Source organism: Symphalangus syndactylus, chromosome 9 (assembly GCF_028878055.3).
Source record: "Symphalangus syndactylus isolate Jambi chromosome 9, NHGRI_mSymSyn1-v2.1_pri, whole genome shotgun sequence".
Classification (NCBI taxonomy): domain Eukaryota; kingdom Metazoa; phylum Chordata; class Mammalia; order Primates; family Hylobatidae; genus Symphalangus; species Symphalangus syndactylus.
The window spans coordinates 64,520,966-64,535,601 of record NC_072431.2 but is presented as its reverse complement, the minus strand read 5'-3'; the positions used below and the strand labels follow the sequence as shown (position 1 = coordinate 64,535,601).

General features: G+C 44.4%; 1 long non-coding RNA gene across 1 annotated transcript in view; it reads right to left on the bottom strand.

The window, feature by feature from the left end:
* Window positions 1–5,970: 5,970 nt before the first annotated feature.
* The window catches only part of LOC129490553 (uncharacterized), a 176,270-nt gene continuing 167,604 nt past the window's right edge, over window positions 5,971–14,636 (bottom strand). The window contains exon 3 of the long non-coding RNA XR_008660284.2: window positions 5,971–6,065. This is a non-coding gene — a long non-coding RNA (uncharacterized lncRNA). The remainder of the gene's footprint in view (window positions 6,066–14,636) is intronic.

Below are 14,636 nucleotides of genomic sequence, written 5' to 3'. Positions count from 1 at the left end.
AAATATGCTACTTCACTGAGTTACATGGGTCTTCAAGATGTGAACACACTGTATGATACAATATCAAAACAAATAGCATATTTGTCAATATCTTCGCCAATCTCAGAAAAGTCATTAAGTATTGGGAATCTGTCAAGCTCATGGTGACAGATACAAGTTTTCCAAAAATCTAATATTCACTTAAAAGCTAGAGTTTTATCCTTGGTAATAAATACTGTGACTTGTTTGACTTGAAGTGACAGGCTCACTTTGTTAATTTCCAAGAAAATGTGCGTCATAGCTTGTCTGTCAATTGTTACTTCAATTAAAAATGTGCTCCATGAAAAAACCGACTAGTTCAACTTACATCTCCAACTATCCCACCTGAGGTTATTCTCAAGGCAACCACTGTACTTTATTATGCATTTGGACAATTAGAATAGTAGAAGGAGCTGTCCTCAAGGGTGGAGATTTAATAAAATCAATAACTTTTACTGCTTCTTCAAGGACATTCTCAAGTGAAACTTGCTTTTTTTTTTTTTTTGCTTTGCTTTTTTTTTTTTTTAATTGCGTATGCATGATGGTAAAGGATGTCATGAGACTAGCACAGTTTGAGGTCACCACCAAGGCACAATTGTTTGCACATTCAGTGCAAATGTCAACTCAGTGAACACAGCAAACCACACCTTAATATTCTTGTAGAGAGGGGGTTTCACCATATTGGCCAGGCTGGTCTCGAACTCCTGACCTCGTAATCCACCCACCTCAGCCTCCCAAAGTACTGTTAAGCTGGGCATGCCTGTAATCCTAGCACTTTGGGACACCAAGGCGGGCGAATTGCTTGAGCTCAGGAATTCGAGATCAGTCTGGGCAAAAAATGGTTTTGACCTCATGCATGTCCTGATAGTGTCTCAGGCACCATCAGGGGTCCATGGACCACACACTTTGAGAACCGCTCATCTAATGTACCATTTTCATTTTGTATATGGAGAAACTGGGGCCCAGAGAGGGAATAAATGACTCCTGGCTTCAGCATTGTCTCACTGCGTTGTCACAGGTTGGATTCCCCAGCAAGCTGACTCCAAGGTGGAGTTGATGTACAGGAAATTACTAAGGGGAAGGGGAAGTGGGGGTTCTCCTTTCTATACCTGTGAAGAGCTAGGATGTAAGCAACAGTGGCTACTTCCCACTGTCCCAATGACAGTCTTGTTACCTGAAAGGAGCCCTGATCCAGACTCCAAGGGAGGGCTCTTGCACCTCACACAAGAAAGAATTCAGAGCAAGTCCATAAAGTAAAAGCAAGTTTATTAAGAAATAAAGAATGGCTATTCCATAGGCAGAGCAGTAGCTTGGGTTCTCGACTGATAATACTTACAGTTATTTCTTGATTATATGCTAAACAATGGGTGGATTATTCATGAATTTTTCAGGAAAGGAGTGGACGATTCCCAGAACTGAGGGTTCTTCCCCTTTTTAGATGATCTAGGGTAACATACGGGCATTGCCATGGTATATGTAAGCTGTCATGGCACTGGTGGGAGTGTCTTTTAGCCTGCTAATGCATTATAATTTGCACATAATGAGCAGTGAGGACGACCAGAGGTCACTTTTGTTGACATCTTGGTTTTGGTGGGTTTTGGCCAGCTGCTTCACTGCAACCTGTTTTATCAGGAAGGTCTTTATGACCTGTGTCTTGTGCTGACCTCCTATCTCATCCTGTGACGGAATACCTAACCTCCTGGGAATGTGGCCCAGTAGGTCTCAGCCTTATTTTACCTAGCCCCTATTCAAGATGGAGTCACTCCGGTTCAAATGCCTCTGACAGCCTCAGTCAACATCTGAAGCTAGAACCACCTTTCAGAATTGCCCCAAATTGCCCTTACCTCCCATCTTGATTTCCTCATTAATAAATTATTTCTGAAAGTGGTTCAAGGATTAAATCAGTTAGCACATCAAAGTCTAACATGGCCTCATTATCATTAGATTCTGGCCTCCTCAAGGTCACACATTGATACTGGGAACGTGCAGGTCCTCGAACCCAGGTGCCCTGTTTTCCAGCCACTTTGCCTCTCTCTGTTTCCCTGTCCTTTCCACACTGCCCTAAAAAATAAGGACTGAGAAACAGCCCTGTGTCTGCAGGCAGGCTCATTCTCCAAGGCTTCTTGCTGAAAGTTTATTTGCACTGAAAATGGTCTGTCCTTGAAATTGACAGGCTGTGACTTTTGAACAGATCTGTCCTACTCAGAGGCTTAAGGGTTTCATTTGATTCCACTTCAAAGCCATCTCATGCTCCCAAGGTGTCTCCAGGTTCCCTGGGACCTGGGTAAATATTCTATTTGCTTGCACAAAGGCCTCTGAGAATGCCTCATTACTCGACACAATAGGTGACTTAATCTGTGGGTCATGGTTAAGTGACTGCACCACTTTGCAACACAATGCAGACTGCATAATCTCCCGGGATACTCAAGTCAGACAAGAGGCTGAGGGCAGCTCTGCAAGGCACCAGATTGCATGCTCAGTGCTGGGGTGCACCAGCAAACGCGGCTGCTTCCAGGCATTGCTCCCCTGCCCACACCTGCAACCTGCACAATAGCCACCAAGTCAACCTTCAAGATACTCATCAGAGGTCATTCCACCTCCGAAACTTTCTGCATCTCTTGGTAGGCTACCACATTGAGCTCAAACTCCTGTCCCCTTCTCAAGGCCTGTCATCACCCCTTTGTAGCAGGACAAGCTGCAGACAAAACCCCTCAGACACCGAGTTAAAGAAGGAAGGGCTTTGTTCGGCCGGGAGCTTCGGCAAGACTCATGTCTCCAACAACCGAGCTCCCCGAGTGAGCAATTCCTGTCCTTCTTAAGGGCTTACAACTCTAAGGGGGTCTGCGTGAGAGGGTTGTGATTGATTGAGCAAGCAGGGGGTACGTGACTGGGGGCTGCATGCACCGGTAATTAGAACGGAACAGAACAGGACAGGGATTTTCACAGTGCTTTTCTATACAACATCTGTAATCTATAGATAACATAACCGATTAGGTAAGGGGTCGATCTTTAACTACCAGGCCCACAGTGTGGTGCTGGGATGTCTGCCTGTGGATTTCATTTCTGCCTTTTAGTTTTTACTTCTTCTTTCTTTGGAGGCAGAAATTGGGCATAAGATGATATGAGGGGTGGTCTCCTCCCTTACCCTCACCCCTAACACACACATCCTGCTCTAACAAAACTGGCCCCTTTCTGCTCCCTCCAGCACATTGCAGTCACACTGACCACATTGCCTCCCAACCCAGAAATTGTCCCCATTTCCCCATGAGCTTTTTAAAGCAGGTCCATCCTTCGAGGAACAGCTCAGTTCACCTCCTCCAGAGAGCTCTGCTGATGATTCCAGCCCTATCCTTTGGACTATTTCTATTCAAATTATCTGTCCCATACAACGTGGAACTTGATCATATTATCAGAGGTGTTTGAACCAGAGTCCGTCTCGAATAGGGGCTGGGAAAAAGAAGGCTGAGACCCACTGGGCTGCATTCCCAGGAAGTTAGGCCTTCTAAGTCACAGGATGAGATACAGGTTATAAAGACCTTGCTGATAAAACAGTCTGCGGTAAAGAAGCTGGCCAAAACCCACCAAAACCAAGATGATGACCAAAGTAACCTTTGGTCATCCTCACTGCTCACCATACACTAATTATAATACATTAGCATGCTAAAAAACATGCCCACCAGTGCCATGACAGTTTACAAATGCCATGGCAACGTCCGAAAGTTACCCATATGCTCTAAAAAGGGGAGAAACCATTAGTTCCAGGAATTATCTACCACTTGCCCAAAAAACTCACGAGTAATCCACCCCCATTTAGCATATAATCAAGAAATAACTGTAAAAGTGGGCAATCAGCAGCACTTGGGGCTGCTCTGTTTATGGAGTAGCCATTCTTTTATTCCTTTACTTTCCTAATAAACTTGCCTTCACTGTACTCTATGAACTTGTCCCAAATTCTTTCTTAGGAAAGATTCAAGAACCCAAAAAACAAAACAAAGCAAAAGATTCCAGAACCCTCTCTCAGTGTCTGCATTGAGACCCCTTTCTGGTAACAATATGCCATCTCAGATGCTCATCTGTGTCTCTTGGCTTATAATCAACTCAGAGCAATTCACTGAGGTATTACTACATTCCATGATCTGAGCTGAATAGATGCAAAGACGAACCAAGCATGTGCCCTGTCCTGAAGGAGCTAAGGTTGGAGCCACACCCACCACAGCTGTGCAATGAAACAGGCTGTTGCTATCTTCTGAAGAGTCCCCTAGCACCCAGCCCAAGGAGGTAGCACTGGGCAGTGGGAAGCTTCAGTTTTGGAGCCAGCAGATCCGGGATACATGCCCTTCCACCTGTTAGCTTACAACCACTCTCTAACAAGCCTTAAACAGGTCTAGACCCCTTCCCAGTTTAGTACCAAAAAGCAGGCACCTCCTCTACCTATGGATAAACTCACAGCTGAACATAGAGATAAATAATAATATACTATGTGCTGAGCACATTAAGTGGATTAACACACTTAATCTTCTTAACCCTATGAAGTAGCTACACCTATTATCCACATTTTATACTTGGGGAGGTAATGACTAGTCCAAGATCACACAACTAATAAATAGCCAAGAGTGGAATTCAAGTAGGTCTCATTCCAGAGCCCCAGCTCTCAATAACAATAATTATCTTCAGAATAGCAGCCAATGTTTCTGAGCTTAATATATAGGCACCGTGCCAAGTATATTACCTGGATTAGCTCATTAATTCCCCCAAATCGAGTTACTGGACCCATTTTACAGATGAGAAATAAACTCTTGTGTTGCAGGTAGTGACTATCTGAGGCCAGTGTCATGTGGGCAGTAAGAGAATCTCCCAAGACAGTCACAGGTAAACAAAAGCAGATTTATTAGAGTAAGTATAAAAATACATTGCAAGGAAGCAATGGACAGGTCAGCAAGATGGCGGCTGACTGCAAAAAGATGACAAAGGCTTGCTGAGGATTTTATGGAATGGTGCTTGTGCTGTGTGGTGAAGAGGGCTTTGTACAGTCTGATAATGCCAAGGTTGCAGTGAATTAACTCGCATTTTTCTATCAGCCAAGGGTCTGGTGATAGCTGGGTGCAGGAGGATTGTGGGTTATTTGCACAGCAGGCCTATGTGTTCTGGACCATGAAGAAAGGCAGACTTATAACTTATGGGCTTTCTCTTTTTGCTTTCACTTGGTCCTGCCAGCCCAACTCCCACTGCCTAATTAGGACTCCACATCTTGAAGAGGTTAACTTACTCAAGATGTCACAGCTAAGTAGAGTAAAATCCCAGGCAGCCTAAGGTCAGAAACAACATGTTTAATTCACCTGCAATGATGCCTTCATCTCAGCTATCCAGAATCCAGACACTGGCATAGTTGCCTCTTTTAACAGAGTCATCTGTGACCCAGCATGAGATCCTGATCAACTACCACCCTGGTTCACGCCCTTCTTCTGTTTTCACAGAAAGTGACCATCTTGCTCTGATGAGAGTGAAACAGCAGGGATCCCCTTTTCTTTTAGGAGCCTGCAGACCTCAAGCATGGAGATAAAGGAAAATCCTGAAGTTCTCTCAAGGGAAATTCCAGGCACCTTGCTAGCCCAAGAAGTAAATAAGTAACTTGTTAAATAAGAAGGTAATAGTAGCCAAAACCAAAATAACCAAGGAAGTTGAAGTTCTACAGAAGTTTGCACTCCCTATGGAAACTATAAATCAAAAAGTATCTGAGGCAAGTCTCAATCAATTTGGAAGTTTATTTTGCCAAGGTTAAGGACATGCCTCAGGAGGTTATTTTGCCAAGGTTAAGGACATGCCAAGATTAAACACAGCCTCAGGAGGTCCTGATGACATGTGCTCAAGGTGGTTGGGTTACAGCTTGGTTTAATACATTTAGGGAGACATAAGACCCCAATCAATACATGTAACATGTACCTTGGTTTGGTCCAGAAAGTCAGGACAACTGGAAGCAGGAGCTTTTAGGTCATAGGCAGATTCAAAGATTTTCTGACTGGCAATGAGTTGACTTCATATCCAAAGACCTGGAATCAATAGAAAGGAATGTCTGAGTTACGATAAGGAGTTGTGGAGACCAAGGTTTTATCATGTAGATGAAGCCTCCAGGTAGCAGGCTTCAGAGAGAACAGATTGTAAATGTTCCTCATCCAACTTAAAGAGTCTGTTCTATCAGTCTTAAGGCCTTTGTGTTGATGTTAACACTAGTCAGCCGTGTGTAAATTCTAAAAAAGAGGAAGATATAATGAGTCATGTTAAGCTCCCCATTCCCACAATAGCCTGAACTAGTTTTTCAGGTTAACTTTGGAATGCCCTAGGCTGAAAGGAGGTGTTCATTCAGATGGTTGGTGGTGCTTAGAATTTTATTTTTAATTTAAAAAAGGAAAGATAATGTTACAGGAAAGGGGTCTCGAGCCAGACCCCAAAAGAGGGTTCTTGGATCTCACACAAGAAAGAATTCAGGGCATGTCCATAGAATAAAGTGAAAGTAAGTTTATCGGGAAAGTAAAAGAATAAAAGAATGGCTACTCCATAGACAGAGCAGCCCTGAGGGCTGCTGGTTGCCCATTTTTATGGTTATTTCTTGATTATATGCTAAACAAAGGATGAATTATTTGTGCCTCCCTTTTTTAGACAGTATATGGGAACTTCCTGACATTTCCATGGCATTTGTAAACTGTCATGGTGCTGTTGGGAGTGTAGCTGTGAGGATGGCCAGAGGTCACCCTCATGGCCATCTTGATTTTGGTGGGGTTTAGCCAGCTTCTTTACTGCAACCTGTTTTATCAGCAAGGTCTTTATGACCTGTATCTTGTGCTGACCTTCTATCTCATCCTGTGACTTAGAATGCCTTAACTGTCTGGGAATGCAACCCAGTAGGTCTCAGCTTCGTTTTACCCAACCCCATTCAAGATGGAGCTGCTGGCCGGGCGAGGTGGCTCACGCCTGTAATCCCAGCACTTTGGGAGGCCAAGGCCAGTGGATCATAAGGTCAGGAGATCGAGACCATCCTGGCTAACAAGGTGAAACCCCGTCTCTACTAAAAATACAGAAAATTGGCCGGGCATAGTAGCAGGCGCCTGTGGTCCCAGCTACTTGGGAGGCTGAGGCAGAATGGTGTGAATCCGGGAGGCAGAGCTTGCAGTGAGCCAAGATTGCGCCACTGCACTCCAGCCTGGGTGACAGAGCGAGACTCCATCTCAAAAACAAACAAAAAAAAACAGATGGAGTTGCTCTGGTTTACACACCTCTGACAATAACATCTTACTATATGTCCCTGAGTTGATTTTCAGTGGCTTAGACCCCCACTAGAGAACCCTGTGGAACAGATCAGCTGGCACTAGACCCCAGATAAGGGGAAAGTGAAGACTAAACTTTAACTATCACTCTTTATTATAAGTTTCTTCCTGAGGGGCTTAAGGAAAGTCAGTCCCCCTTGACAGCTAACTTTCTTTTCTCTGTCAACTTTAAATTTTTAAACAAAGCTTCTCTATCTTAACCAACTGCAAATCAGAAAATCTTTTGAGTCTATCTACAACCTGTAAGCCCCCACTTCAAGATATCCCACACTTTCAAGCTTAAACCAATGTGTAACCTCCATGTATTGATTTATGATTTTGCCTGTAGCTTCTACTTTCCTAAAATTTACCCCTGCCTTTAAAAACTCTTGCCTGTAAGCCATTGGGGAGGTCAGGTCTTAAGTACAAGCTACCCAATTCTCCTTGCTTGGTGTCTTGCAATACATGCTTTCCTTTCAATTGTTGATGAAAAAAGCCAAACTCTGTAAAATATTTAAAGAGGTTTACTCTGAGCCAAATATGAAGGATTATGGCCTGGAACACAGTCTCAAGAGGTACTGAGAACATGTGCTCAAGATGGTGGGGTTACAACTTGGTTTTATACATTTTAGGGAGAGAGAAGCTACAGGCAAAGACATAAATCAATACATGGAAAGTATATATTGCTGTGGGCTGGAAAAGCAGGATATCTTGAGGGTGTGGAGCAGGGCTTCCAGGTCATAAGTGGATTCAAAGATTTCCTAATTGGCAATTGGTTGAAAGAGTTAAGCTTTGCCTAAGAGTTGAAGTCAGCATAATGAAATGCTTGAGCTAAGATAACAGGGGTTATGGAAGCCAAGGTTCTTGTTACATAGATGACACCTCTAAGTAACAGGCTTCAGAGAAAATAGATGGTCAATGTCTCTTTTCAGATCTTAAAAGGTGTCAGACTCTTAGCTAAATATCTCCTTGATCAGAAAAAAGACCTAGAAAAGGAAGCAGATTCTTTTTTTTTTTTTTTGAGATGGAGTCTCACTCTGTCCCCCAGGCTGGAGTGCAGTGGCGCGATCTCGGCTCACTGCAAGCTCCACCTCCTGTGTTCACGCCATTCTCCTGCTTCAGCCTCCCAAGTAGCTGAAGTCCACAGGCACCCACCACCACACCTGGCTAATCTTTTGTATTTTTAGTAGAGACAGGGTTTCACCGTGTTAGCCAGGATGGTCTCGATCTCCTGAACTTGTGATCTGCCAGCCTCAGCCTCCCAAAGTGCTGAGAATACAGGCGTGAGCCACCGCGCCCGGCCCAGGAAGCAGATTCTTTACAGAATGCTGCAGACTTCCCCCACTAGAGATTGCTTTGCAGAGCCATTTCAAAATATGTTAAAGAAATATATTTGATTTCCTTTAGGGCCTGCTATTTGTCATGTGATGCTATACCAGGGTCAGGTTGGAATTTGGTATCTTATTGCCACAGAGTCTGTTTTGTGGTTTCATTATCTCTAATGTTAGTGCTGGTCAGTTGTGCCTAAACTCCAGAGGGAGGGGGTATAACAGTGCATATTGGACCTCCCCTTCACCTCACGGGCTAAACTAGTTTTTCGGGTTTTCTTAGGATCCCCTCAGCCAGGAGGGGGTTTGTTCAGTTGGTTGGGGGACTCAGAATTGTATTTCTAGTTTATTGCTGCAACAACCTCAGTGTGGATATCTAGTTTTACTGCACCAGGTAAGTGAGCCCCAGTTCAGTCCTATCACAAGAGTCCAGTTCTGTGGCTAGTGGGCCACCTGACTGTAAAGCCAGCCCCAGACAGAACCAAAAGATGATGTCCACAAAGCCCCTCCTAGGAATCTGCAGGCTGCCCCACACGACCCAAGTCCCTTAGCTCAGCAACACCGTGAGGCAAGACTACAGGACATCTGACTTCTGTGCAACCCTGGCTTTGCTGTCTCTCCTCAAGTGAAAGTTCTATTTTGAGAGGCAGGGAGGCCTTGGGCAAATCCCTCCCCTCTCTGGCTCGCTGTTCCTTTGTCACTGAGATCAAATGAGAATGGGTTTGGCCTTTCTAGAAACTCAGGAAACAGGAGCTATAATTAGTGACAATTGTTACCGGCTCTGTGCCAGGCTGCTTGAATGGTTCCCTGCTTCCTCTGGGATCGAGGGGCCCAACTCAGGGAGGGCCTGGATGGATCCACCCGAATCTCAGTCCTTCCAGCTCCCTGCTCCTCCATCCCCTCCATCTTTAGACTGAATTTCCATCTGGAAAGAGCAACCTCAATCTCGGCCCCTGCTTCCCATGCATCCCTGGAGTCATCTCTAGGATGTCAGCTGGACATAACCAGTTTGCTAAGTGTAGGCAGAGAATCACGCTGTTATGGCCTTTCTATGTACCCCATTTATCCTAATGTAAAACTAATATGATATTTTAAAAGTTAAAATTGTGACATGTATCTCAATTAGCTACCCACAGCCCATCTAAGCAGAGGCAGTAGGCTGGGTGCAAGGGAGCCATGGGGCCCACAATGAGAGATGGGAACCCACAGACATCCTATGAGGTGGGCCAGAAGTTAGGGAAGCCCAGCTCTGGTCTGAAATGCCCATGAGAACAGCTCCAGAACTTTCCCACATTGAAGACTCCCGGCTTCATTACTTGACAACATGGCCTCAAATCTTCCTGTCCTCGTGGGAAATGCATTTCTCAGGAAATTATTCTATAGCCAGTGTTTCTCAAAATTGCATTTGAATACCAGAGATGTTCAAAGCAGGGCAGAGGATGCAGTGATGCCCACTGGGGCCTGTTGAGGGGCTCCTGGGTTAGTTTCTGGTGTTGCACTAGGGAGGCAGGAAAGGGGGCATGCTGGTTTATGAAAAGTGTCTCTCCTGTTGAAATGTACACACATATTATTGCCTTTTTTCCCCCATAATCACTCACTCAAACCAAAGCCTTATTACTTTAAAAAAAAATGCTAGAGCATCCTAACAATAGTCCATAATTACTTTGCAAATGATTCTCTGGAGTAATTATGCCATTAGTCCAAGTGCCTTCTTCCACTTCAAAGATTTCTCTCTCTCCCTCTCCTTGGTGTCATCTGTTTGGCTTAGGAAATGAGAGGGAGCCCCCAGGAGCCTGAGTGATAGGAAACCAGGCTGTAGGCACAGGATTCAGAGATGCTTCTCTTAGTGTGTCTATTGTTAAACCAATTATTCCTGCAAATGACACCTTAGCAGAGCACTAAGGCCATCTTCCCAAGGGAAACAGATTAACCATCAGCCTTACAAAATTCAGGCAGCTGCCTCGAAGGATTTCTGGCCACACTAGATAGAGAAAGGGGCCTTAGAACCATCTTTGGCTTTACTGATCAGTTTGGATTGACAGGCTGTGACCATGTGAAGGTCACCCCCTACCCATGATTAATATATCCAAGTGGGGTTGTTACAGGGAAGGGGTCCTGAACCAGACCCCAAGAGAGGGTTCTTGGATCTCACACAAGAAAGAATTCATGGCAAGTCCATAAAGTGAAAGCAAGTTTATTAAGAAAGTAAAGGAATAAAAGAATATCTACTCCATAGACACAGCAGCCCTGAGGGCTGCTAGTTGCCCATTTTTATGGTTAATTGTTGATGATATGCTAATTAAGGAGTGGATCATTCATGCCTCCCCTTTATAGACCATATAAAGTAACTCCCTGATGTTGCCATGGCATTTGTACACTGTCTGGGCGCTGGTGGGAGTGTAGCAGTGAGGACGACCAGAGGTTACTCTCGTTACCGTCTTGTTTTTGGTGGGTTTTGGCCAGCTTCTTTACTGCAAGCTGTTTTATCAGCAAGGTCTTTATGACCTGTGTATCTTGTGCTGACCTCCTATCTCATCCTGTGACTTGAAATGCTTTAACCATCTAGGAATGCAGCCAAGTAGGTATCAGCCCCATTTTACCCAGCTCCTATTCAAGATGGAGTTGATCTGGTTCACACGCCTCTGATGGGGTGATCTTCTGTGGTTCCTGTAAATCCTGAAGGGAGGACAAAGTAGCACAGACCACCTTTTTCTGGGTGGCTGTCCTATGTTGTGCTCATGGTCTGGGCACTTCACTCATATTAGGTAGTAATCTGTGCTGTATTTATTGCCCCCATTTTACAGATGAGAAACTGAGGCTTAAAAAAATGAACTCACACAAGAGTGAAACTCCCTCACAAAAAAGAAAAAAAATTAACTCACTGCCCAAGGTCACACAATTGGGAAGCACCAGTGCCAAGATTAACACACAGATCTGTCGACCTGCAAACTCAGTGTTCTTTTCCTTACAACATTCCACACTATCATTCTAGCTTCAAGAAAACAGGTTGGTCCTGGGCTCGACGCATCAATCACTGTTGCATGATGTTGTCTGAGTAGTAAATTCGCTTCCCTGAGCTTCGGTTTCTCACCTGCAGAATGGAGCTGATGATACTTCCAGAATAAAGGACTACATTAGGAATAGGTTAAAGATGAATGTGGAATGCACCATGATGGAAGAACTAAGGAAACCATGGTGGTAATCATTTGAGTTTGTGTATCTGAAATTGAACCAGAGGCTCTAAGCTGGCAAAAGCAATACCAAGGCTTTAACGAGCTCAAAGCAGTTTATGCCAAGCTTGTTATAACCATCACTACCACCATGACCACAATCATGACAGGTACCATTTAGTAAATGCTTACAAAAGGCTGGGCATTGTGTAAAGTGTTTGCCTTTATTTAATATTGTTTCTGACTAATATGCCAGCAACAGAGACCTGAAGTAACACTGGCTCATAAACAAAATTGAGATTTTTCTTTTTCTCCTATAAAAAAGTCCAAAGGAAGGCAGTCTATGGCAGTTGTGATGATTCCATAAAACCATACACGCCTAGCCTTCTCCAGTGTTTCTGTCCCAGTATCTTTAGTGAATGGCTTTTATCCTGGAGATTATCCCATAGTCAGAAATGGCTGCAGGAGCCCCAGGCATCATGCCCATGCTTCAGGCAGGAAGAAAGAGGATGAGGTGGTGGGGAAGCAAAACACCCCCTTTAAAGAGCTTTTCCAAATTCCCACCTGATAATTTCTGATTCAATCTCATTGGAAACCCGATCACCAGGGAGACTGAGAAATAAGAATTTTTAGCCGAGCAAGACCTAACTTCAAAAATATAGGGCTCTGGCCGGACACAGTGGCTCACGCCTGTAATCCCAGTACTTTGGGAGGCCAAGGCGGGTAGATCGTCTGAGGTCAGGAGTTCGAGACCAGCCTGGCCAACATGGTGAAACCCTGTGTCTACCAAAAATAGAAAAATTAGCTGGGCGTGGTGGCCCATGCCTGTAATCCCAGCTACTCAGGAGGCTGAGGCAGGAGAATCACTTGAACCTGGCTGGTGGAAGTTGCAGGGAGCCAAGATCATGCCACTGCACTCTAGCATGGGTGTCAGTGAGACTCCATCTCAAAAATAAAATAAAATAAAATAAAATAAAATAAAATAAAATAAAATAAAATAAAATAAAATAAAATAAATATAGCTCTGTAACTAAAGAAAAAGAGATTGGACATTGGGTAGTATCTTAGTCCATTTGTGTAGCTATAACAAATTACCATAGACTGGGTGGCTTAAACAACAAATATTTATTTCTCACAGTTCTGGAGGCTGGGAAGTCCAAGATCACAGTGCCAGCAGGTTGGTGTCTGGTGAGAGCCCAGTTCCTGGTTTGCAAATGGCTGCCTTCTCCTTATACCCTCACACAACAGAAAGAGAGCTAGAGAGCTCTCTGGGGTCCCTCTTATAAGGGCACAACTCCCCCTTCACCCTCATGACTTAAATCACCTCCTGTAGTAAATTCCTATCATTTTATGTTGCGTCTGTATCCATTCTGAATATATTTAACTTTTTCAAACCTGAAGCAGGACTCACTCCTCCTTGACATGGTTTCTAGTTCTACACCTCCTTCCAGTTCCTCCATGTGGTCAATCCAGATATCTACAGGTAATGACAATGATACAACAAAGGTTCCTGCCTAGGCCTTAGAGGTAGAAAATCATACTCAAATGGCCCAAGGCAGTAGCCAGAGATAAGAACAGAGTACAGCCGTCTTTCCCGCCTAACACATGTGGCTCCCCATTCTCCCACCACTTCCTTTAAACGGATCATCAGGCATTTGAGAGCTTAAAGAAAGACCCTGATATGTTTTGGCTCTGTGTTCCCACCCAAGTCTCATCTTGCAGTTCCCATAATTCCCATGTGTTATGGGAGGGACCCTGTGGGAGATGATTAAATTATGGGGGTGGGGGTCTTTTGCGTGCTGTTCTTGTGATAGTGAATGGGTCTCATGTGATCTGATGGTTTTAAAAATGAGAGTAGCCCTGCACAAGCTCTCTTTTTCCTGCTGCCATCCACACAAGATGTGACTTTCTCCTCCTTGCCTTCTACCATGATTGTGAGGCTTCCCCAGCCATGTGGAACTGTGAGTCCAATTAAACCTCTTTTGTAAATTGCCCAGTCTTGGGTATGTCTTTATCAGCAGTGTGAAAATGGATTAATACAGACCCACACCATATTCCCTTATATATACTGTTGGTTGCCTCTCTCTCTCTCTCTCTCCCCCCCCCACCCTCCTGATTCTTCATTCCTTCCTCATGTGACACAAGAATGGAGAACTCCCCTCCCAACTCATTGAGTCCTCCTTGCTCAGGATCTGTGAGTAAGAAATCTTTGAGCTTATTTCCTATCATGGTAGTATGTTGAATTTGTCCCTTCCTTCTGAAGAACCAGGGGCTACCCCAGGCCAGGTTTTCTCCAAGATGCCAGAGAGAACACAAAGTTGTGCTCCTAGAACCAGAGTGATGGTCAGGCAGGTATAAACTGGATGAGTCAAACAAGAACCACAAGGGCATCTACCAGTATGAAACCAGCCCACTTTTCTCATAGAACTGAAGCTTAAGAAACTTGCATGTGTCCTACCTGAGTTCCTCTCTCAGGAGACTGACCATCAGGCCTCCCAGCTGGTATCAACCAACTGAGACTTTCCAAATCACCACATTCCAACATTGAGATGCACCTGCTGCCTGTTGACTAACACCTCTGCCTTACCCCTCCCTAATTCCTGTTTTCTGACACATAGCGTGATGGTGAACACCGAGTGTCAACTTGATTGGATTGAAGGATACAAAGTGTTGATCCTGTGTGTGTCTGTGAGGGTGTTGCCAAAGAAGATTAACATTTGAGCCAGTGGACTGGGAGAGGCAGACCCACCCTCAATCTGGGTGGGCACCATCTAATCACTGCCAGTGCAGATAGAATAAAGTCAGAAGAACGTGATAAGACT